The sequence below is a fragment of the Corvus hawaiiensis genome, chromosome 14 (genome assembly GCF_020740725.1).
Source record: "Corvus hawaiiensis isolate bCorHaw1 chromosome 14, bCorHaw1.pri.cur, whole genome shotgun sequence".
NCBI lineage: Eukaryota > Metazoa > Chordata > Aves > Passeriformes > Corvidae > Corvus > Corvus hawaiiensis.
In genome coordinates, this window is record NC_063226.1 from 3586290 (window position 1) to 3610855 (window position 24566).

At 38.8% G+C, this 24566-nt stretch overlaps 1 long non-coding RNA gene across 1 annotated transcript; it reads left to right on the forward strand.

Moving 5' to 3' along the window:
* Nucleotides 1-5522: 5522 nt before the first annotated feature.
* Nucleotides 5523-24333, forward strand: LOC125332993. The gene is made up of 3 exons (XR_007206710.1): nucleotides 5523-5610; nucleotides 10749-10751; nucleotides 24308-24333. It is a non-coding gene; the product is annotated as an uncharacterized LOC125332993 (long non-coding RNA).
* Nucleotides 24334-24566: the final 233 nt, after the last annotated feature.

The window sequence follows — 24566 nt, forward strand, 5'->3', positions numbered from 1 at the left end:
GTAATTTATGCCATGAAGATGGGGAAATGTCCCAGCTCCTTTTCTTGTGGTAATATATCTGCTAAAACCTGGTGATTTAACTGTATTTCAGTGTTATGAACCTACAGGCACTCAGGAATACACTAAATACAATCCCTAATTTCCTATTACGCTCCCAGACATTGGGATTATTCCAGTTCTAGTTCCAGCAGAACCTAAGGAGAGCTGAAGGGGAGTCAAAGCCCATCACGACCCCAGGAAAGAGAACTTGGTGGAATTATTCAAGCAGATGGACAAAATTTAGAGGGAAAAATAATGACAACATGAACTTTCAATAGAGCTGGATAGAAAATAAGAAGACAAGGGAAGTTTGTTAAAGCCTAAGTAGTGTCTGTACAAGGGACACCCTTGGCCAGTGTAACCACACTGAAAACTGGAGGGATCGGGGCGTGAACTGGGGGCGAGGAATGAGAGTTTCAGAACATCTGAGCCCTGCCTTGCTCACTCTGGTCATGAGCAGGCTGGGCCGGCGCCCTGGGCCAGGAGAAGAGGCTGCAGCCATTCAGGAGGCAATCAGGCACCATCCTGGGGGAGCACGAGCATTATGAGCCAATTCTCTTTAGGCTCAATGGCCTTTTCTCATATTCAGGATGTTTTATTCACACTGTTGTTTTTTCCCCCAGAGCACATTCCATTGCTTTGCTCTGGCATACAAAAGGTATTAAACATGAGATAAAATTACACAGCCTTTTTTTGTTGTTTTAGAAAGGCTTTATTATATTAATTTTACTTTATGTATGTTTTTTATTAACTTATCTGTTCGGATAAATGATTTGGAAATTGCAATTCTTGATAGAATTAAATTAAGGCAAGAAATATACAGAGAATAAATTTGTCAGCCCTTTGGGATGTGATACCGTGTTCTGGGTCTGTTTGTTCCTTGTCAGAAGGGATCCAGATTATTTCTCTCATAAGAAATTTTACCATGAGATCTGATGCTTGAAAACACAAACTCTAAAACTAAATATTTCAGTTTAGAGTGGGAAGCTCACTGCAGCTTCTGAGATATCTACTTACAGCAATTCAGAGATGGCTGGCAAGGCATTTTATTTTACTTTATTTATTTTATTTGTAGGATATTAATCTGTTTCATTTAGCTATATTGTCAGAGAAATGAAAAGCCTTCAACCATCTGAATTCATTCTTAGAGCTAGACAATTGTAGATTAAAAAAAAGAAAAAAAAAACAGAAAAGAGAAAGAAGACCTGTCTAAAGTGTTCTCTTTTCTTTTTTCTAATGATATTTCTCCACATCTGCTCCAACAATTAAGTTAACTAGGGAGTCTAGATGGCTTAGGGAAGTTTTTTGAGAAATCTCTTTTATTATTGACTTTATTCAAAGCAGCTCCATGCAGGTTTTCTTTTAATTTTGCTGGGTCACCTATTTGCCAGTGTAATATTATTTTTATGCTTTTAAATTTGGAATAATTATGTTAATTTCAAGAATTATTAGATTGCAGTTCCTGGGAGCTCCAGACTCTCACAATCTCTGTGATTGCACTTGTTTTACAACAGCACAACAATATTCCCCTCACCTGAGTGGCTCCAACCCAACCACAAACACCTGCTCAATCCCATAAAAAGCCCTCATGGAGGGGGGAACAGGGAGGAAGGTATATCCTACAGCTTCAGCACAAGTAAGTTTTAAGTGATCCTTTTTCAGGTATTTTTTTTTTAATATATATATCTAGACAATGAGCTCTTATTGCCATTTAAAATTAATGAAAGTCTACCTTTCTGTAGAAACCCTGATTTATAAGAAGATGGGCATTTCCTCAGCTTTTAAGACTTTGATTTCATTAAACTGTGTTTTTTTTCTAAGGACTTCGAGTCTGAGTGAGTGCTCTCTGCTCGAGCTGACTAAGCAGGACCAGAACCCTGCTGTGTTTATCCTATAATGTCACTGCTCAGGATAGACTAAATCCTACAGGAAAACAGAAAGTTAATATTTGGATTTGGTTTTTTGTCTTTTAAAGCTGATAATTTCCAGCTGGGTGCACTTGTAACTTAGGGGGTAGGTTTTCCTTTGTGTGTTTTTCTGGATTAACAACTTTTAGGAAAAACTCACTAATTGGGACCATGAGGAATAAAGAAGTAGGTGAAGAAAGATAAATTAGAGGGGAAAAGGAATTGGGGCTCAAAATGGAGTGAGCTTCTTTGTACTTATTGCTTTAGAAAATCTGTTTTAAAAGTTCTTAGCATTTGTTTGGAGAAAGATATTTTGAAGCTATGTGAGTTTTACACAAAGGATTTATACAGTAAATTTCAATTTTACTTTTGTTTCTAGAAGAATGAGTTAATATCTTACTTAGCTTCATGTTCTTAATGACATACTTCATAAGTAGTCTGTGGCACTGATTTTGCTATATTTTATTTTACTGTAGACTATGACATTTTTGGTTTGTTAAACATGTATATTTATATATATATCAGCCCCTCTAGAGAGTCCTGCTGCTCCTATGAGATACACCAGCCCTTCTCATTGCTTAACTGGGAAGTAAAGCTCTGAGTATCAGTGTGAAGTGTCTGATGAAATTAGAAACATCTGCTCCTGCAGCTCATGGCTCCTCCCTGGAGGGGAGAAAGGGAGTGGGATCAGTGAAAGAACAAAGGAAATGCAGAGCAGCTTTTGGAGGGAACAGGGAGATCTCTGGAGCCTCCTGCTTTTGTTCCTTTTGTCCTCCAGCCAGAACTCTTCCCTTCCAGAGAAGAGCAGGGAAGGGAAAAGGATGATCAGTGGTCCCCCAGCACAGGCAGCCCTTGAAAAGGACTTTGCTCCTTACAGGGGAATCTGTGGGGCACAGCCCTAAACCCACGTAAAAAGGTGTGAACAACAAGGTCTGCCAGCCTGAAGATGTTGATGTTCACATCACATAAAATATTCTTTCATGAAGGTTTACTTCTCACCTTTTCCTTTAGATTTTAGTTCCCACTTCCTTTGGCATGGAATTCTGATTGCACAGGAAATGTCCTGATGGATTGATGAGGATTCCTCTTACTAAATCAAATATTGTTTTGAAAACATTCACTCTTTAAAATGAGGTTTAACAATGTGGCCCTGTTCCCTCACACTGACTAACAAACACTGCTTAGTAAAAGGGGGTTAACAAATGAATTTGATTAATAAGAAGCTGCAATTCCATGAACACTATAATTCCTTTAAAAATTTAGTTTATATTAAATGTGGAGTGCAGTTATTCATCCATTATCCTGGAGATGGGACAAAATCATCAAGCCCACTTTTGCAACTGTCTTCTAAAACAAAATATTTGATTTTTTTTCAGGATTTCTCATTACTGCAGTGTGACAAAATAGTTCAAATCAAACCCATCAAAAGACTACAGAAAGCAAATATTTATACAAGGTGTTCCCCCCTATTTAGCTTAAGTTCAAATACTATTCATTAGCTAAATTCAGGTGCCATGTGGTTATTTGAAAACCAGGAAACAAGTAGTAAATGCCAATTTAGCTGGGAAAAGACAAAAACTTCTTAAAGAAATTGAGAGGCTCTGGAGAAATGCAGGTTGATTTCAGTAGAGAAGGAATAAAAGATTCTGATGAGATTGATTTTTTTTATTATCATTATTTTTTTTTTTCCTTGTGGGATGAATGCTTCCAATCAAATCGTAGGGACAGTGGGGAGGGAGAAATGTGGAAGACATTTATGGATTTGTGTGGTTGGGAGGGTAAAAGAAACAATGTGCAATGGAGAGCTGTGATTAACAGAGGACGTGGGGAAATCAAATGAATACTGAGGAGAAGAGAGATGGGGAAAGGAAAGGCTTCATATCTGCCAGAATTGCTTGTGTTTGATTATAGTCCCACGCTTGTGTTGATTCCATCACTGCCAGAAAGTCATTCCAGGGCAGATTTTTGGTGAATGAAGGATAGGAGAGGGTAAATCTTGTTTTTTGGGTTGGTTTCTTTTTAACCATATCTCTGTTGTTTTGAAAGCCTGAGTTTGCATTGCAAATCTCAGTGTATAATATCTAAAATTTTACAAGTAGAAAGTATTAGCATGAATTCATATTTTCAGTTCATCTGAGCCACATGTACTATTTGAAAAAATCTGGTTTTAAAGAAACTAATGATACATTATCAATCCTATATACCTCTATTTTCTTGGTATTCTGCTATTTCAGCTGTAGCTAAGAAAAGTTTGCAAAGATTATCTCTGTTAAAAAAAAAATATATATATATATATATAGTTCTAGTCACTAATTTTGCTTCTTGAATAGTTCCATGAAAATTTGCCTCTTTAGATTTCCAGAATGTACTTGTTCTTCTGTCAGTCATATTTCTAGCAGCAGCTTGGGGAATTTATTCTTTTATGTGTTGAATAGCTCTTCAACACAGGTAGAACTGTTTTCTTTGAAAATGCAAACATCTTTCAAATAGCAGGATATAAATGTGGGGAAAATTCTGAATACAAGCTATAAATATTTCAGGCTGTAGCAGCAGAGAACTTGAACTGAACCTAGTGCTCTGGTACCTAAGTGTTTATTAAACCTGAGTTAGCTTCTTCTGGTGAATTGAAGTGAATCTTTTGCATTTAAAAGAGCCTGAGAGATTCTCTTTCTGCAACATACACACACTTCTGCCCGCAAATCTGTTGCAGCATTGCTAGAGAAATGCATTCGTCAGACTGCGTAATCAGAACTGTTTGTGAAGAGATAACGAACGGGGCCTTGCTGTACACAAAAGATAAAGCGTCATTATGCACATATTTATACTGTGACTGTTGATATTCCATTATTCTGTGCTAGTGAAACAGAAATTTCTATGGGTCTTTGGGTGTTCTTCTGTGATTAGCAAGCTGTGTATGACCTGATGGGGGGGTTAGTTTATTTTTAGAGGCTGTTGGCAACACTTTATTATAAATGTGAGTGCATCGTGGGGTATGTGGTAATCCCACTGGCGCCGCTTTGGGGCAGCGGAGAGAAGCTCCAGGTGCAAGAGCTTAAAGCCAATATTGGTGCGGAGTCCAGTCCTGAGCCCTTGCTCAAGACAGCGAGCTCAAAGAGAATTGTACTGAAGAGCGGAAAGAACGCCGCTACTAAAGAAGTAATAAAGTAGGTATGTTTATTTCCAGCGCTGGGACGCACGGGGCATCGCTCCTCCAAAGCCATGCGTGCCGACAGCTGCATTCAGCTCGGTATTTATCCGGTTACAAGTTCCATATTCATTAAGTTTCCCAACACGCCTATACATATTCATCACCTAGCCCCGCCCAGCCTCGCTTCGTATTGTAATGAACCCAAAAGTCATTTACATCCGCGTTGCGCTTGCGCAGTGTTGTTTGGTGGTTTTTGGTAGGGGTCTTCCGAGGGTCTTTTTGATGAAGGCAGGAGGTCTTCCTCATCCTGAACTTTTCACCTTTCTCCCCCGCGCATGCTCTTTTGTACCCCTGGCCTTTGAGACTGGTTTGAGCTAGTTCTCAGGATATCTGTCTGAGACTCCCCCTGGTTTTATCAGAGGTCTCTTATCTTTTCTTCCTGCCCTGGTATGCTGGCCAAGCTGGATGCATTGTTCCTGACAAACTAATTCTCCTGCTTCCCATCCCCCTGATTCAGTACCTCTCTAGAAACGCCGGGCTCAGCCCAAAGCTGTTAAATATGTACGAGAAACGCTGCCCTCGGGACACTGGGGACTCTCCCTGCTGCTCTCCTACAGTCGAATAGAGCCTATGAAAAGCAAACTGCGGCTGATAATGCCCGAGGATCCCTCCTTCAGCAGCTGAACTAAGCTGCTCACACCTCTTCCTGCCTCCTGTTGACTTTCAGCTCAGGAGGAGACACATCGGGAATGCTGCTGCCCTTCTTCCCCAGCTTCCGAGCCCTGGAAGAGGCGGCAGCTCTGCGCTCCGCCCTTGGGGGAAGCGCAGTGCTCAGGATGCGCTTCGTGTGTGTTCACAGCAACCTTGCGCTTCTCACCTCTGCAAAACGCACCTCCCAGCTTTCAGAAGACAATTGAGTTTCTCAGCAGCTTTTCAAGCAATGATTTCCATTAATGAAAGCTGAGTGGTGGCGCTGGCAGACAGTGCAACATTCACTGGAGCCGTACAAATGCCATTTATTTAGCATTTGAAGTACCAAGCAACTTAGGGTTTAGCCCATTGTAATGGTCTCCAATTTCAGGAAGATGGACCAGCTTTCACTTGAACTGAATTAATCTGTAAGGAAGAAAAAAGCAAATTAAAACCTAAAAACAAAAAGCCCATTCTATTTCCGTACCAAAAAAAAAAAGTGAACAACTGATTACAACTACAAAAATTGGTAAAATGGTGACATTATCACTTCACTGTCTTCCCTGTGGTAAAGAAGATGGAATGTAAGATTTTGTTAAACCTTTCCTGGACTATATTCATCCAATCAACCAAAGCTGACAGAGAGCCGAAGGTCAATATTCTGTGGTACTTTTGTTCCATGATTATTTCTTTTTTCTGTCCTCAAAGAAAATTACTCCCATCTGAGGAGATGTCTGGACCAGTAGCAGCTCAGCATCCCCCAGTCCTTGCCTGCTAAATTTGTCTGTTAGATGTGGATCCTGACACCTTTGAATCATCTAAATTTAGAGCACTTTTTTTTAATAACCATCACTCTTTCCCAAAGAGTGCTCGTATGACATTAGAAATATCTTAATCCTCCTTCAATAACAGGATGGAAGATAAAAATTGCCACAGCTATCATTATTGGAAGAAATAGCATTATATCCAAAGGGTAAAATGGACTTATTCTGTCTAACCTGAAAAACCACTTACAGGATGTCTTTTCTGACACAGGCTGTGACTGTTGGAGGAGCTTTCTCAAGGCAGTGTTTAAATCAAGACTAGTTCTCTTTTTGTCTCATTTGTTTTATTTTTACTTCATGTATTTCAAATGATTGATGTTCATAAATGAATGTGAAAAGGGAGAAAAAAAACCCTGGAATTATACAATTAATGTTGTATGAATATTGTGACATTAATACTGAATGCAGTTTATTTTTAAAATTAAAGTGTGAGAAAAGGATTTGTTTAAAATAGCTTGACAAATTCTATTTGTTTCACATCTCACTTCATACAAATAATCTGAACTAGTATGAGATTGTTGTCTAAGTTCATTCTTAATATCTAATGTAAAACTGATGAAAATCTAGATGATAACTCATCCCAAAGGGTTCAAAATGAATAATCTAATGCAGAGAGAAAGCCTGCCTTCTAAAGAGGTTTGTTTCTCTTCAGCAACTAAAGAAAATACCTAAAAAAATCTATCTAATGGTTGATTGACTTGGATTGGGTCAGATGGATGTCTCGAAGGAGTAGAAAACCCAAACTGCACATCAGTGATAAACAGCTGTGTCCATCCAGACATTGGTTGTCTTTCACTGGAGTCAGGAAAATTTGATTAATGATAATTAATTCAATAACAGATTGGGTCCTGCAGCTCATTAATAATTTCAGAACCTGCAGGAGAGCAGGATTGCTGTGCTCAGTGCTGCCTGTTCCCCATGCTATGGATTTAAAACCACTCCTGTTAAGGTTTATCATGGAAGAGCATAAACGGTTTTCCTTCTGGTGTGGGATTCTAATTCCTTTTAACTCTGCTCCTGGGCTGGCTGGTTTCTCACCTTATCTGAGCTCTTTAAGGCTAAAATCTTTGCAATACTTGTGGGTTATGCTTTAAATGAACAGGTTTTTCATCTTCGAGGGTGTGAAGCAGCACTCATGGAGGAGGAACTTCATGTATTATTCACCTTTTTTTGCATTCTATCAACCAGTTTTAAGTCAGATGCTAAATTTTGCATGAGTATTGATCATAACTTTATCATCCATTATAAATACCCTTTCTGTTAGTTCACACTCCTTGGACAGAATTATGGAGGGGGTAAGAAATGGACATTAAATTAAGTTGAGCAGTTTTTGTTGTCTCAAAGGGGTATAGGATGTGCTCAGTTCCCTACCATCTCTTTAGGTGCTGGAAAATGGTATCAGATCCTCACTCTGCAGACCTGATCCTAAAATGAAAAGGTGATAGTCCATTCCACAAAGAAGTTAATTTGTATTTATAAAAGGAAAAGCAAGCACTCCATTGAAAGTTAGAAGCATTTAATTATTGATGGTTATTTGTCTATTTTTTTTTTTTTTTTTTGCTAAAGAACTGTGTGTTCTTCTGTCTTTGGTAACTGATGCATGTTCAAATATATTAAGGTCATGAGTTTATCTGTATTGGTTCAAATAATGTGACTGAAACATGGCTTTAAAAAGATATCCAAACAGCCACTGCTATTCTGGGGAAAATGCATGGTTCTTGATTGTAAAGGAAAGACACTTATCAAGTGTCCTCAGTGATTATAAATGAATGTAAATAGTTTTGCAGGATATATATAGCAAACCCATTTTGCAGAAAACTGAAGTCCTATCACAGCAGAGTAATTTTTGAAGTAGTGAAGAGGAAAAAAAGCAGTGAAACAATAAAGCTCAGTCAAAAAAGATTAAAATATTCTTTGGTTTTTGATAAACTTTGGAGAAAATTATAATCCTGAGTCTCATCCAGCTTTAGGAGTGAAGATATTTTGTATCAGCAGCATTGCAGGGCTCAGGGTTAGATAACATTCTCTCTATTTATAAAACAAATCTGAGTGTGGTTTGTAAGATATCAAGCAATTCAAACAGTAACAACTCTAAAGAAAAAGGTTACATTTTTAAGAATAAAGTATTAGGAGAAAGTCCAATCAATTCTGAAATAACAAAAACCAAGAACCAAACAAAACCTACATTAGAATCAGCACACCTGCAACAGTGTTTTTTATTTTCCTCCACAGAGTTTTCAATTTCCTGTGTTCAGTTTTGACCTTATAAAAATAAGATTCAGCTTCTGAAAAATATACATGCATCTTATCTGTTGTTTTCTGAAGAAAAACACCAGAACTGAGATGCTAAAGAAGCCACGGTGAGGTTTTGTTCAGTTGGTAACTTGAGGCAATAGGAAAATGTTCTGATCTTCCTGAATTGTTTGAGAAGTGATTTTATTTTCTTTGGCTTCTGAAAAGCAGAGAAATGCAGTTTGCCCAGTGACTTTTCTTAGTTAAACTAGCTAGGCTGTGGACTAGCTAACTTTTAATAAATTAATAGCTCCTTACAAGAGTTTTCTGTCAATTTACAAGGGCAAGACTTAACAGATTACAACAGGTAAGGGACTTCTCCATTTCACTTCTCATGGGTTTCGAATTTCTCTCTGCACACCAGATATCCCTGAAATATGTGCAGGATACCATGAATCTGTGCTAGAGTTTTTTCAATATTTCCAAAGCCGTGTGTGGAACTCAGCATCTTAGACTGTGTCATAGCAATCTATTCCTTTCCTGCTTCTCTTTTCAGTCTGAGATAAGCACACTCATCAGCTGAGATAAAAACACCTCCCCCGTTTCTCCAGATACTGCCCACATCGTTTGTGGGAGCAGCGTTTTCTTGCTGTTCTTTGGCTGCAGAAGTGATTTCCAGCTCAGCAGGAAGGTGTGTGTGAGAGAGCAGAAGCTGCCAGAGCCTTTCGTGCTTTCCCTTTTTATTGAGAGCTGCACGCTTGGCTCCTCCCAGGCTGCAGTGGGGATGGAGATTCAGCTCAAACTCGGCTGGAGGACAGATTTTAGCAAAGTCAGATGCAAAACCTGTGGCAGGAGTGCACCCACTGCCCCCTCACTGGTTCAGGAACAACCACGCCAAGGATTTGGCACAAACTGAGGAGCCAAGGGCTCTCCAGACTCAGATATTTTTTTTTAGGTATTTGCAGGAGCAAAACTGGAATTTCCTAGGAAAGTGACTTCTGAACTTCAGATGTCTAGAGAGCTGCTGAGCAAGGTTTTAAGGATTACAATTAAAATACCTAAAAGCAGACTAAGTCACACTTTAAGTGCTTTAAGCTCTTTTATGGCTTTTTTTTCTTCCACGTGGGGAGTTGAGGATGAACAAGGATTTCAGCTTGGATTTTTTTTGCAACCTACATTATCTACCCAGTCAAGCCCATAAAACAGAATAAGCCTAACATATTTTTGGTTGTGATTATTTTTTTTTTTTTTGAGGGATGAATTGTTCTAAAATTGTCATGATTTCTGTGAATATTTCACAACCAGTAAGAAATCCTTTTTAAAAACTATTGCTCTATTTCAACTCTGTGAAATCCCTGGCACTTGTAGATAAAGGTTTCAAATGTAGTTCTGTTGCCTTTGTCACATACTGTGGATTTTTCTATATTACAGCTGTTATGTGTATTATTCAGGGCTCACAGAGTGAATTGTCCATGATGAAGTGGGTGGGATTTAGGAGTTTGCAGGCACAAAGAATTATCCCAGCTGCTTCACCTTCCATTCTCTTCTTCAATTCAAGAAAAATTTACGAAATTTGCCCTTGCATATCTTGCATCAGAGGGAAAAAAATCCTTTGGCCATTCAGTTTTTTGCAATTTATCAGCACTTTACATTCAGTTTTTCCTCTTAACCTTTAGTTACATTCAGCCATATCCAGCAGATCCCAAGTTCTGAATAATTTGGGACAGTTGCTCAGGACATCATTACCCAACAGAAATTGCCTGGTTTCTGGTAACATTTTTTTGTATGTGTTTTCCCTGGAATTTTGGGCCAACATGGGAAAGAAATCAAGGTACAGTTACACTGCTAATTGCCTGTACCTGTCTCCAAATAAAACAGGAAACTATTTAAAACCTTCCTGGGGATTAGATGGTATTAAACAGAAGATAATTACTGCAAAGATGAGAAGAGGTGATCCCATTTTCCCATTTGCCAAACTTGGTGCAGAATGGTGCTGAGTTTGAGATGTGTGACTCTCAAATACAATAAAATTCTATACTGAATTTCAGCCACAACTAATTAAGTAATTTGCAATTTTTGTTGCATTTTTAATAATGATGAAACACAAGCTGTCATATGGAGAGGTACCAAATATGACTAGACAGGAATATGCAGGCACAGAAATACAGCTTTGATATGAGTGGATTTTCTGACAAGACAGAAAGAGTTTCCAAAATAATAGAAAATAGAAGAAAACATAGCAAGGGAAGAAAGAAACTGTCAGGGTAAACAGATACTTCTTTAGATTAAGCTTTGCTCTACTGAACATTTTCTTTCTACAGGCTGGTTCTGATTTCTTTTGTGCTTCTGGGGTTTAGTTTGGATTTGTTCTAACAGAAAATCTGGTAGGTTATAACTTGATTTTCAAGATGCTTTTAAAAATAATTTTGAAGTGATTGAGGGCACATTTGTGGGTTTATATTTTAGGTGAATTCATTTTCCAAAAGGATAAATCTGGGATATTTAAAATGCTGTGGTGTTGTGGACAAGAATTCAATCTGGTTTTAAAATCACTGTGTTCGCCTTGGAGATCTCTAAACCAGCACATCAATAATAGCAGCAAAATCCCATTTTTTCCTCAGAGTTTAGTAGGTTTTAGGCAGGCTAAATGCAGTAATTAATATTTGGTCATGTTTTACATTGATTGACCAAAGCTATTTGAGGCCCTCCCTGGTGCTAATGGCTGCTGCAGGTTCTGATGTGCAACATTAAGCAGCTGATCAGCTGGAATGAGAGCGTGGGACCTTCTGTCAGGGAACGAAGGACAAAATTAATTGGGGACACTCTCATCCTTCCAGCTCATACAGGGCTCAGCAGGAAAAAAATCACTGGTTGTTTTTGTCAGTATGGCTAAGTGAGTTCCTGCCTTTGCTTTCCTGTGCTGCAGGGACACAGCTCTGGCTTCAGCATCCTGGAGTTCTGAAGATTGTTGGAATTTTAAATACCAATTTTATATTTTAGAAACGAATTCATGCAGCAAGCTTCTCTTAAATGAAATACTTCAGTGCCCAGGTCTTGCTTTCATGATTGTTTAATATTTTACCTGTATATTTGCATGTACAGCAATGTGCATATACAACATACATAGTTTTCTATTAACTCATAGCAAGACTTGCTAAACTTTGTTAAAAGAACTTTGTGGATTTGCTGAGCTTCCTTATGTTCAGGCATTGCTTTCCTGAGTCCCTCACTCTGCCAGAAACTCCCAACACAATCAGAGAGAAGAAACTGTTGATAGGTCAGCTTTAAATTGTATGCTGTTTTGCAAATATCTGTGTAGGCAATTTTTTCTTTTGAGAAAAGAAATTAAAAATCCATACAGCAATATAGCTGAAGCTGGTAACTTCTGACTTAAAAAAAAAGGTGCTGGCTGAGGATGAAGGTAGATCAAAGGAGCTCAGGCCAATAATCTGCACGTGGACTCCAATCTAGAAGGCACAATTTATTTTTTTTCCAGAATATCCCATTTACTCAGTTTGAGTTTTTAAAGAAATAAATAATATAGAGTTTTGTATAATATATTTCTGTAACAAATTACCGTATTTTTATACTATCTACTTTTAAGTTCTGATTCCCATTTCTGTTCTTCTAAGCATCATTTATTTAACAAAAGGAGCTCACATAATGATCTTGGTTTCATCTTTGAAGCTGACATATCTTCTTACCATCTAATGAAACATAATATTCTCTTTATCACCTATTCTCTTTTTCCCCAGTGCAGCTCGCGGCAGTTTTGTTTTATCAGAAATCAGCTAGCAACATGACTTGCAATGAGCTCTGGAAAACTTTCAGCGATCATAACAAAAAGCAGGAGATCAATGGGCAGTCCCAGAGATTCCCTTCAAAGGAACAATGGGTGTGCAAACCGAGCCTGTAACAGCTGCTCTTCCTCCAACCACGGGGGTTTGGATGAAACAAAACAAATCACTTCCCCTAAAGTTCAGCACTGATTAGCAGAGATGTCTGTGTTAGGGGGGCACTGCCTGACTTCAGGAGCTGTTCTTCAGGAAGTGACAAATGGATCTGGCTGTTGCTTCTTAAGAGACATTCAGTGAAATGTCTCAGAATAAGAGCAGAAACAGTCCTCAGAAAGTCACGTTCAGAGAGAGATTGTGATCAGAAATGATTCTGATTGGGGTGAATCTGGGATCTGGATTTGGGTTTTCCTTAAGACATCAACAGTGATACAAAATTTAACAAGAGAAGTCACCTCTTTGGTATTCCTTTAAAAGAGCATTGTGACAGGTTTTCAGGAAACTTTGCTAATTACAGATCACTAATTTGTCCTTGGATGAAGAAAAAAGTAAAAATATTTGAATACAGAACTCAAAATAGAGTTGGCTGTGTCCTAGCTCTTGGTACAATATAGTTGCTTATAATATGAATTAATGCAAAAGAAAGAATAACTTAGGTGGGCAGTAAAGGCAGAAGAAAATGCTGAACTTTCTGAAAGTCTCTTTGTCTATTTGATGTAACTCTTTTTATCTCAAAAGTCTCTTCCTGGGGTAAGCTTTTCATTTTTTGTTATCTAAGTTTCGCCAGACTTTTATAATTTAAGTTGCAGTCTCAGTCTCACCACCATTATCTGAACTCACTTTGATAGAAATGCAGAAATAATGTTACAGCCTTCTTAAATACAGTGAGTCTATTTATGTGTTTTAGAAGATTCAGAGGAGGATGGGCAGAGGAGAAAAAGGAGGAACTGTGCACAGAGAAACATTCTGGTTTGGGCCAAAGGTCCCCCATTCCTCCAGTTCTGTGTGCTGTGATTGGTGTATCTGTGCCTCAGTGGCCATAATTTCTGTGGTGATGAATGCAGGAACAACTGGAAGAGAACAGATGGTGCCCCTGTTCATCTGGATTTTCTTCCAAACAAGATCTTGTAAGTCTCTTGCACCAGATTCTGTTGCTTATCTTTCCATTTTGAATCTTATTCAACTCTAAAACTTGCATTACATTTGATTCAGGGAAACATCATCAGTATTAAAAAAAAAAAAAAAAAAAAAAAAAAAAATCACGATTATTTCTGCAATCTGTTAAGTTTTTCTTACAGAGTTACATTAGTATTTTAATATTTTATTCATCTACAGACTTCTCACTTATATCTCTTGGTGAACAGCATGCAACGCCCAGCATCATTCATTCCTTTACTTAATTTTTCCTGCTGTTTCAGAACTTTATGTTCAACTGGGTTGTAAATGTAGCTGAAATAGAAATGCTGAAAACATTTTAGTTCAAAAGAACAGCTCTGCACTCTGATTATTTAAAAATCTCCCCATTCTCCTAAGTTTCAAGAACATATGGCAATTCATCCACGATTATTTTTGCTAAAAATGATTTTAATTTAATGAGTCAATGAAATTAAAGATTTCTTTTTCTGGCAGCTGGCTCTCTCACAATTCAAGGTCACTGCACAGCGTTGACATAATTGCACAGCCAGTCTGTCCATGTTCTACAGGTGTCAGTTGCGTTGAAAATAAACACTAATTACATATTTTAATGGGTAGCAGAAGTCATATTCAAAAGCAAAACTGGTGGAAACAATGACAAGCTTATTCAAAGTCACTTTTGGGATATCAAGTCCTCCTACATTGAAGAAAGCACATTTTCCTTATTATTACTGTGTGCATCTCTTTGAATCTTGTGCTGTATCTTTTTGTTCATTAATTGCTTGACATCATTAAGACTTAAGTGATTCCTAATGATTCATAGCTGAGCTTTCAGGTGGAATATTTCAACAACAAGATTCAGAACACAAATCCCAAACCCTCCAAATAGCATTTAATTTGATAAATCCAGGGGTTATAGTGTGAAAGGAAAACTCTAATAGCTCTAATACGATCAAAAGAAGGGAAAGAAACTAATACAAAAAATGAGAAAACCAAGAGATTCAAACTTTACTTAGTTTAGAGTCTAAAGGTCAGGAAAATGGTATGATTTCTGGAGCTGATGTGCTGCCAAGTGCCTGAGAGGAAAAAAAGTCACTAAGCAACACAAACCCTGAGATTAAAGAAAAATATATATATTTTTAAAAATCCAGCAGTCCTGAGGGATGGAACAGTGTTGCCCTGAGGTAGCTCTGCCACACTTGGAAGGAATTTATGGCATAAAAATGTCCTTGTAGTGCAAGCCAGCTTTGTTATGTGCCATATCCCTCTAATCACATCAACAGGACCAACTCTTCCAGCAGCAGGAATAGAGGGCAAGAACAGCGTGTGAAATTAAAGCCAGTGGCAAAACTGGGGGGTGGTCTGGACTCTGCTCCTCTGCATCTTCGAGATAGCCATAATGAGAGAGAGGAATGTGTCCTGTTCTCCTCTGCACCACTCCCCAGGAAGGTTTTGATAGATTAAATACTCAATAGAAGGTACCTACACAGAAATTCTGGCAGCATCTAAAGCTGGGTTTGCTGCTGCACTGATTTCAGTAACACACAATCATCCCTCAGAGAAAAAACATGGGTCTATATTGGAGGGCACTTGACCTTTTTTATGTAGAGTGACATGTGAATCCTTGCAAACACACAAGCCTCAAAAGAACTCATGTGGAAATTAAAACAAAAATGAGGGATCTGGAGCCAATAAAAAAAAGAAGACTCTAAACTTAAAGAGCTTTTCCTACAATATTTCTTTTAAAGTAAAAAAAAAAAAAAAGGCAGTTGTTTGCTTTTTCCCTCAGATGGTGAGAGAGTTTTGTTTTTAAATAAGATGTCATTTTCAACTAGGAAAACATAAATATTGAATTTAATTGTAACAGCTGTCATTTTCATCTGATATTCATCTTGTCAGCCATTCTGCTCTCTACTGCAGTTATCTCTGTTTAGCTAACACGTTTCTCTTTCATATATTCAAAATGTATAACATTAGAAAGGATTGATGAATATTTTTTTCACATCTGTTATTGGCAAAAAGTTTTTTTTTTTTTACTTTGGGGACTGGGGAGTCTCACTTTGACGGCAGGGGGAGAGTTTATTCTTTGTTCTCATATTTGAAGTGCAGGATATTGACTGATCTTTTTCATCTTAGGGCCTCAGAGTTGGTGGGCTGAGATTAGAATTTGGTTCCACAATATTCTGTGCTGACAAATTAGTCCATTAAATACTGAAACATTATTTAATTAATTGGCCTTTGCTGCTCATTCCATAGGTAAAATTCTGAGCCTTTGTAGCAAACTGATAACTCACAGTAAGGGCTTGGTATTGAGTTTGGCTCCAGTTTCCAAAGCACTTCAGTGTTATTTTTTTTTTTTAAGTTATATAATCTAATGTATATTTTATTAATATAGCCTTTATTTGAAAACTGGGCTTTTCAAAGGAATGATATGCTGTGTTGAGCTTCAGAGGTACTTAGAGGTCTCAGATAATTCACAATTTATCTCTGTAGTAACACATTGAGCCTTTTCCTTGCAGAGAGGCTTTGATCCCAGCCACTTTTTTTTTTTTTAACACTATGTAACCCTCTGAACTTCCAGAGACCTACAATCAAATAAGTACTAAATTCTCTGGTTGAAATTTTGTTGTGAAAGAGATTCCATTAAAAATCAGAGCCTTGTCATATTTGTATGAGCTATATTCCTTTAGCTCTGGCTATTGCACAATAGTTTATATTCTGATGGGGAGGTCTGGGATAACATTTGTATTGGCAAAATTTCCTGCTTTGAAATCTCTGTCAAAACTGGGGAGATTTCACAATGAAAACATTTTGGGTTTAGGCAGAAGGTATTATCCTTTTCCAGACCACTGCAATGGCAGTTTCTATTTTATGTATATCTACAACTGGAGCTATCCCCAAAGCCTGGGTCCTCTGCTGTTGCTGGTGGCATTTTGTGTGGTGTTTGGGTTTTTTTTTTTTGGTATGACTCACATTTCTGGGTCCAAGAATCCTCACCGTGTAGGGTGTTCCCAAAACATCCATTTGACTCCCACAAAAGTCTTTCCTCAGATTTCTCAATGTGATGTAAAATTCAGAATCCTGAACCTGGCAGAGGTTCACAAGTAGAAGATCCTGAGAGGGCAGCACTCTCAGGCACATGGTGGGGACTCTTGGGGCTGTCCTGTGCAGGGCCAGGAGATGGACTTTGATCCCAATGCACTCCTTCCAACTCAGGATATTCCGTGACAATATCTTGTGGTCTGGCTGCTGTGACATGAACGGCCTCATCTGGTTTTCTGCTGTGCTGCAAGGAGTAAGTGTGTGTTGTCGAGCCAAGTGGTGCAGGTGGGCTTGGCTCTGCCTGTGGTGGGTGACAGCAGATCCTGGAACTCTCGGTGGTTTGTGCCTGGTTGTCTCCAGAGCAGTTTGAGCATGGGCTACCACATTTGCAGGTTGATTGATCAGAGGATTAGGATCAGTAGTAAAGTGAATCAGCTTGGTGAAATATGCACAGATGACACCACAGGGCTGAGCTTCACCTTAATTTATGTGGAGCATCCACTGCACTCGAACAAGGTTTGCAAATGCCATCATTGGGATTATGACAGACCAGTTCCTCCTGGCTCATTCTTGTCCAGGCAGGGTCAAGCAGACCCTAATCCCTCATTAAACACCCCTCCTAGGAAAACATGGGAGAGTAATTAAATATACAGATTTCATAAATCTCTTTTCTTTAGAAAGTGCCAAGTTTATTTATTAGGAACGCAGCTCTCCGTTCCTTATGTGCGCCCAGCAGGAGTCTGTACCACAAAGGGGCTAGAGTGTAATTTTGTGTTGCAAAGTATTTTAAGCAGGGACACAGAATTTGGTAGTTTCACACTTACAAAGGCAGCTAACAGCCTTGCAAAAGAATCTCATTGGCAAAACAATTGATTTCTAACTTCTGGAGCAGAGAACCTTCCCTGCCTAGATCATGTACAATAAAACTGACATCTGAGGGTAGAGCAAAAATATGCTCAGCTTTCCTAATCCCTTGGAGGCTTGTAAAATTACTGTCTGAGAACTATAATGAGAATGGGATAATTTGTGACATTTCCCTCTGCTGTTAGAAGGTATTGATTTTATGACATTTTCATTTCTTATTATGTATTACGAGCGTAAGACATCCGAATGTTAATATCAGATGCACAGAATAAACAAGGATGCTGCCAGGTACCACTTTATTTATTTCAATTATTTTTCAGTTTTATGCTGTAGCTATTTTACCAAATCCCTGCAGGCTGTTAGCAGATAAACAATCACTCCTAAGCTCTGAGAATTCAGAATTAGAGGAGGTAGCCCATACATAAACTTATTTCTTCCATGAAGTCTACCAGCCAAGAGAGATAACTTAGCATCACCATGCTGAGTTTTGACCTCCCCTGTTTTATGTAAGATATTCAATTTTTCAGCCACGTTGTCTGTCTAATTTAGACTGTTAATGCCTTGGGGTTGTTGTCATCTTCCTGACATGGGAGAGAGCTGCTGCAAATGCTGATGCACTCACAATAGATCCAACAGTGCCACTTGTGTTCAGCCCTGCTGCATCTTACCTGTCAGGTCTTTCTGAAGGGTAAATTCCCTCTCCAAGTGGGACAACCACCAGGACAAGGTTATGGAGAAGCTATCTCATCAAGACTATCTTGGAATTCTTCAAGTTTTGTTTGACCTCTTAGCCGTAGAACAGTGCAGTCCTATAAGCAGCTTTGCTCACAGCTGTGTCTGGGATCACTACAAATACATATTTTGGGTTTCTGGTGAGATCTGTGTATCTCTCCTCTGTCCATCATGTCACAATGATGAGTTGCACCCAAAGAGTGAGAGAGAGAAGGGTGTGCAGATCAAGGAGTTCTGGCAAAAACCTTGGGAGGCTGAAATGTATATTGCTGAAAAGAGAGACAGGGAATGAATGAAAATCTGCCAGAGAGATGCACTGCCCAGGCTCGGCTGTGGAAGTGCAGTTATGCTCTCAGTAAATGGATGGCAGGAGAGTACTCACCACACCCAAGGCGCTACAGAATCCTGGTTTTGTGCCAGCACATAAGAGAGGCATTTATAATATCTGTGTTCAAGGCCAGCTTGGGTGGAGCTCTGAGCACCCTGCTCTGGGCTCCCACTTGGCACATCCATCTCTGGATGCTGGGGACATGAGCAGTGTGAGCAGAAATATATTTTCTCCTTGGCCATCTGCATTTAAATTGATGCATTATGTGAAAGAGCACAAGGCAACCCAGGACACAAAAAAATTATCCTATAGTTGGTGTGGATAGAGCGGATTTCAAGGGCTTGTCTGTTTTTTCTGTTGGGTTTGGTTGGGATATTTTCATTTTGCTGTAGGGGAATACGTAGTGAATGGATAATATTGTACAAAAATAAGAACTGAGGAGTAAAGAAAAAGAAATTGCTATTTTTATGCCTTGTGAAGTTGACTAAGTTATAGATATTGTATGTGAACTATATTTATATCAAATTTATGGAGAGCTTTCTCACAGAGCAGGGTAGTGAAGAGAAGGGAAAAACAATATCATAATAGGGTCAGAGCATGAGAGAATAACTGAATTGTCCAGAAAATAAAGACACACTGGGATCACAAAAACTGGGATATCAAAAACATTCAAAATAGCATTCACAAAGTATCAGTCCCTTGTGGGGACTTTAAATGACCCAAGCTGACTTTGTCTGAAATACAGCTTTTATAAAGAAAATGCTAGAACCAGGGAAAAACTTTCCTTGGATCCTTTAACAATAAGGTCTGAAAATACAGTGTTATTGAAATTCTTTTTATGTGTACTTCAGAAACAAAATCATTTTGGGTTTCTTTAAAGAAAAGGATTGTGTAGATTTTATCTGACTTATACAGTGTAATCATATTTATATCATAATTTTCTGGTTTGTAACAATACCCTTGTAAATATTCAGTTCTCTTTCAATATAAATACTTCTATTTCTGGGGGTCACAATTTGATCTGAGTGCAATTTACTTTAAGCAGCAGGGGGCCAAGCCATAGATATGTATTCAGATTTGGACCCAGCTACTAAAGTGGAATATTTAAATGTTCAGAGAGAGTTTTCATGTTGTTATGGAGCTGGAGAACAAAAACCATCAAACACACACAAATTCCACATTGTGCTTTCAGAAGGAGACACAAAGAGAGAAAAAGAAGGCAAGAGAAAGAAAGGAAGAGAAGAAATAATGTTTATGTGCATTTCTTAGCTGGAATTTCTCTCTAATACCACAGTGCTCAGTTTGAGCTTGTCTTGAGTACGCTCAGCAAGGAATATTTGATTCTTATAATTTCAGTCTAATGTTGTTGTTCCCTTGCTACGTGGGGAATGTAAATATCCACTCTTTGGGCTGGCCCTTCCCCTTGTCTGTTCAAGGGGTTTGCCTGCACATCCCTCTGTGTTCTCTCCACAGACATTTGTAGCAATCAGAAAGACCTTTGCCAAAATCTCAAAGAATTGCTGAGAGTCCCATTAGGAAAAGTTACCAGGACTGGGGGGGTTGAGGGGAGAACAACAGATGAGTCAGTTATCATTCCAGTGGAGAAAAACCTAATGGGAATTCCTAGTCCTTCACCAGTGGAGAATCCACAGAGGAAACTTGCAGCTGCCTGGTGATGGGAAAAACATTGATTAATTAATACCCTTTTGCCTTAATTGATATTGCAGCAATCCAGGCATCAACCATTTCTATCTCCCTTCTGTGATGTCTTTCTGTATCAGACACATGTGCAGCTATATTCCCATGGATAGTGGGAAGCACAGGAACTTCTGCTGTGACTCTACTGGAAAACTCCCATATGCCCCCAAAATGTATTCAGAGGAATTTCCACTCTTTAAAGACGTTTAGTTCTGCGTGTCTGGCTCCTGGTAGGAATTACCAGAAGGAGTTTTCCAGAGAATCCCTCTTTAGTGGGAGGTTGATTGACCAGATCTCTTTTCAGTTACTGTAAGACTCTGATGTGGAATTTAAAAGTTTCAAATACAGAGATATAAACCAAAACTCAAACAAGTGGAAAGCAGTGCTTAGTATAGGATAAAACCCAAATTCATAGGTATTATCAAATTAACTAATACTACTAAAGCATTATCACTATTCCTCTCATCAAGAAGGAATGGAAGTAAATCCTGCAAAAAGAGCAGCCTGGGCTCTCTGGGTGTGGAACTGAGAGGTGGTAAAGAGGAAGCAAAGACGAAGGTTTTTATGAAAATAACACCTATTGGAACATCAATATGTCAAAGCAGAACAAGAAAATTGTTTCCTCCGATGGTAAAAGGAAAAAAGCTTTGCCTAAAAAAGTGTGAGAGGAAAGCAGGGGGTAGAAGAAAGTGGATTTGGAAGATATTTACCACCTTAGATGATTTCAGCAAGCCAGCCTTTTAGCTCTAGCTGTCTTGAGTATTTGAAACTAAATGTTTTGTGCAAGAAATGAAAATAGCTTGATTAAGCTTATTCTCGTCCTCCTGCCATGCATCCTGTGTGTCGCTGTGACACCCTGTGATGGAGAGCTGCTACAATGAACAGGTAATAGATGGGAAATTGTTTCAGGCCCTGGTGCTTCTGGTGTCTGATTATGATCTAGGTTAGCAATCACAGCAATTGCTGCTGAGAGTCATCTGCAGCTCACCCGTCCCCTCAGCTGCTCGCCGAAGTCGGGGGGGTCTGCGTGCTGCAGCAAGGCGTGAGCTATAAAGGAGCTATTTCTAATGAACTCCTGCAGATGAGGGTTATTTCTCGAACTCCTTCATGTGGATTATGGCTTGTGAAGACAGGGAAGAAGAGTTGTACTGGAGTGTTCTGTAAGTCACTGTCTGCCCGTGACATGTGGCACAGTTTCTTGGTGGAAGCAGATGCTGTCGGAGCAGCACCCAGCGCCCACAAAGACACTGCCAGTTGTGTGCTGACGTTACAGGCAGGCCATAATTAGTCACTTTACATCTACTTTCACTTCATTTTGGCAATTAGGGGGTTGAACAAGAGAAGGCTGTGGAGGAACTTGACTGCTTCAGTTGGAAGGCAGAGTTGAGAATTGAGGAGTGTGTGTTCCTTGGCACCTCTTCCGAGTGCGGTTTAAACTCAACTGGCACTGAACAGGTTTGCTGGAGGATTTCATCACAGATATGCTGAAGTGTCTGCTGTAAATTGAAGTAGGTTAAATGTATTAGAATTTAAGTAGCTATTTCCTCGGGAATGTCTATGTTCTTTCCACAAAGTTTCATTTCAATAATTTAGAAAATACAGTATTATCATTTGTGTGTAATATTTATGGTAGTGTGTCATGTGAATGAGGAAAGGAGAGGAAAAAATCCAGACCCTGAGAACATTATGGAAATTATCCTTTGCAGATATTGTCATCTTTGTCTTCTATACCAAACTCTATTTGCATGACCTAATATTATTATAATAATCAGAGCAAACCCTCCCCAGAGATGAAATGCTGCATGGCTCAGTCTCTTACTGAGGAGATTGCTAACTGAGAAGCTTTCACTGCACATATTTCACGTGTTAACATCCCAAATCCCAGCATCCTTTTCATTGTGGGATTTTCTCACTCTGTCTATGTAGTATTAAATATCTTTCACTCCTATTTGTCTTCTAGCTGAAATGAGATGTTACCTAGAAACTTAGAGGCTGATTGTCTACCTCCCTACTGACAGATGCAGTGACTAAGTAAAGGGAATAAATCTTTTTTTCTAGCTCTTTAATTAAATATCTACAGCTATTTGAACCCTGGGAAGCAACTAAAATGTTTCCCATAATGATAAAGACTGAGCAAGATCTATTTCTCCTGACTTTGATTTCTATTTTTTTTTTTTTCTTAATTCAAGTTATTACAGCAGAAATTGTTAATATAAGCAACTTTAGATAATGGGGTTTTTAAGACACCTTCTGGGTGACTTCCTGAAATTAAATTAAGACTATGGAAGAGTATAATTTGGATTTCACAGAACATATTTTGCTACCACTCCAATTATTTACTTCAACTTGTTCAGGCCTGTTTATGTAAATAGAAATTCACAAATATTTGAAAGCAACATGTAATAAGGAGAAACAAGAAGTCAAAAATATCTTTATTCAGGTCCCTTTCAGGAAAGGTATAACAGCTTCTTATTGTCCATAATTTGAGTTTTAGACAGAAGGCTTGAAATAGCTGAAAAATGCTAATGGTCATTAACATTTAATGTTAACTTATATCTTAAGATATATTTTTTTCTGTAATTAAGTTCTAATCTCAATCAATTCTGACATATGTACATACACATGGGAGATTCCCCGTTGTTAGAGTATTAATGCTTATTTAACACTTTTATAAAATGGATACATTTGTGTATCCACATCAATTTTTAATTCCTTCCTGAGATGATTTCATTCAAGCTCTCATCAAAGACAGGCACACACGAAACCAACGTAGTTTTTATTTCTCTGTCTATTGATATTTAAACAGTTTTCATTCAGACATGAGAAAATAGATATTTTATGGACAATATGCGCCTGTGATTCTGATGCCTACAGAACACTTGTTTTAATTAAGAGGCAGGATGATTTTCCTGAATTCTGCTTTCAGTGTCCCTCTCATTTGTAGTGAAGCTTTTCTTCTCTGATGCACTGACTCAGAGAAGCAGACCCCACCCCCTGAGTAGAAATTCTAATTAAATCTGATACTATTAAAAAAAAACCCCTAAAAAACAACCAAACCACTCCAAGAGCAGAGACAGTGAAAACTTGAAGTGCACACTTGACTGGGTCAGTCAGGCTATCTGTGGAGCTGGGCACGAATTCAGGTGTGAATTCACACCAGGGCAAAGAACCTCCTCAGGTTTAATGAACTCCACACAAACACCAGGGAAGTGCTCCAGGGAAGGAATACATTCCATTTCCATTACTTCCACACTCATGAAATAAGTGACTGCCTAATGTAGTTGGATAAAAGCCTTTGAGATGGAAAAAAAGGAGGTTTTTTTGGTGCACCTTAGAACTCTGGTGTGGCCAGGGGATGGCTGGGAGATCTGGGCAGGGATTTGTCTGCAGCCACAGAGCTTTAAATGAATCAGGGCAAACAGTCTGGACTGCTCCATCATAAACTCCAATACTTCTGGAGATAAGGAAGAACACCCTGGAGACTTCCAGTTCACTCTGAGGGTTTGGTTGGGGTTTTTTAAGCCAAAGTATTTTATGAAGAGAAAAAAAAACCTTATTTCCCCCCCTCCCTCCCTCCCCCGGGAGATATTTTACATTTTCCACCCCACAACCCCATTTAGTGAATTTTTTTAGTTCCCAGTGTGTTGTACTGTTTCACACCCTCATACCTTCCCCAGCACTTGGTGGAGAGAAAAAGTCTTTGCAACCAGAGAGTGCAAACAGCAGAGCTGTCATTTGTTAAATTGGGTCTTGTCTCATTAAACTTCTGTGTAGTGCTGGGAAAGATTAGGAGGAGAGTGACAGTTTCAACTCCACAATCCCACAGAAAAGTTTAGCTGAGCTCTTGAGGGTAAATGGACACTAATTTCTGACAGCCATGGGGACTGGATGTCCCTGCAGCTCACGGAGTATCCCAGGCACAGAGCAAACATCCTGTGCCGTGTGCTGAAAGGAGCATGAAGAGAAAAGCCAGGGAGGATGAGAGAAACTATTTTCTTTTATGACTTGGTCTTTTTCTGTGCTGAGGGATATCCTTATCAAACAAACCAGTCCAGCAATAGGAAATGTGCCTTGAACACTCTGTCAAAATCTGAGTCTAAACCAAAGGCTTCTCAGGTTCAGAATTTCCCTTTT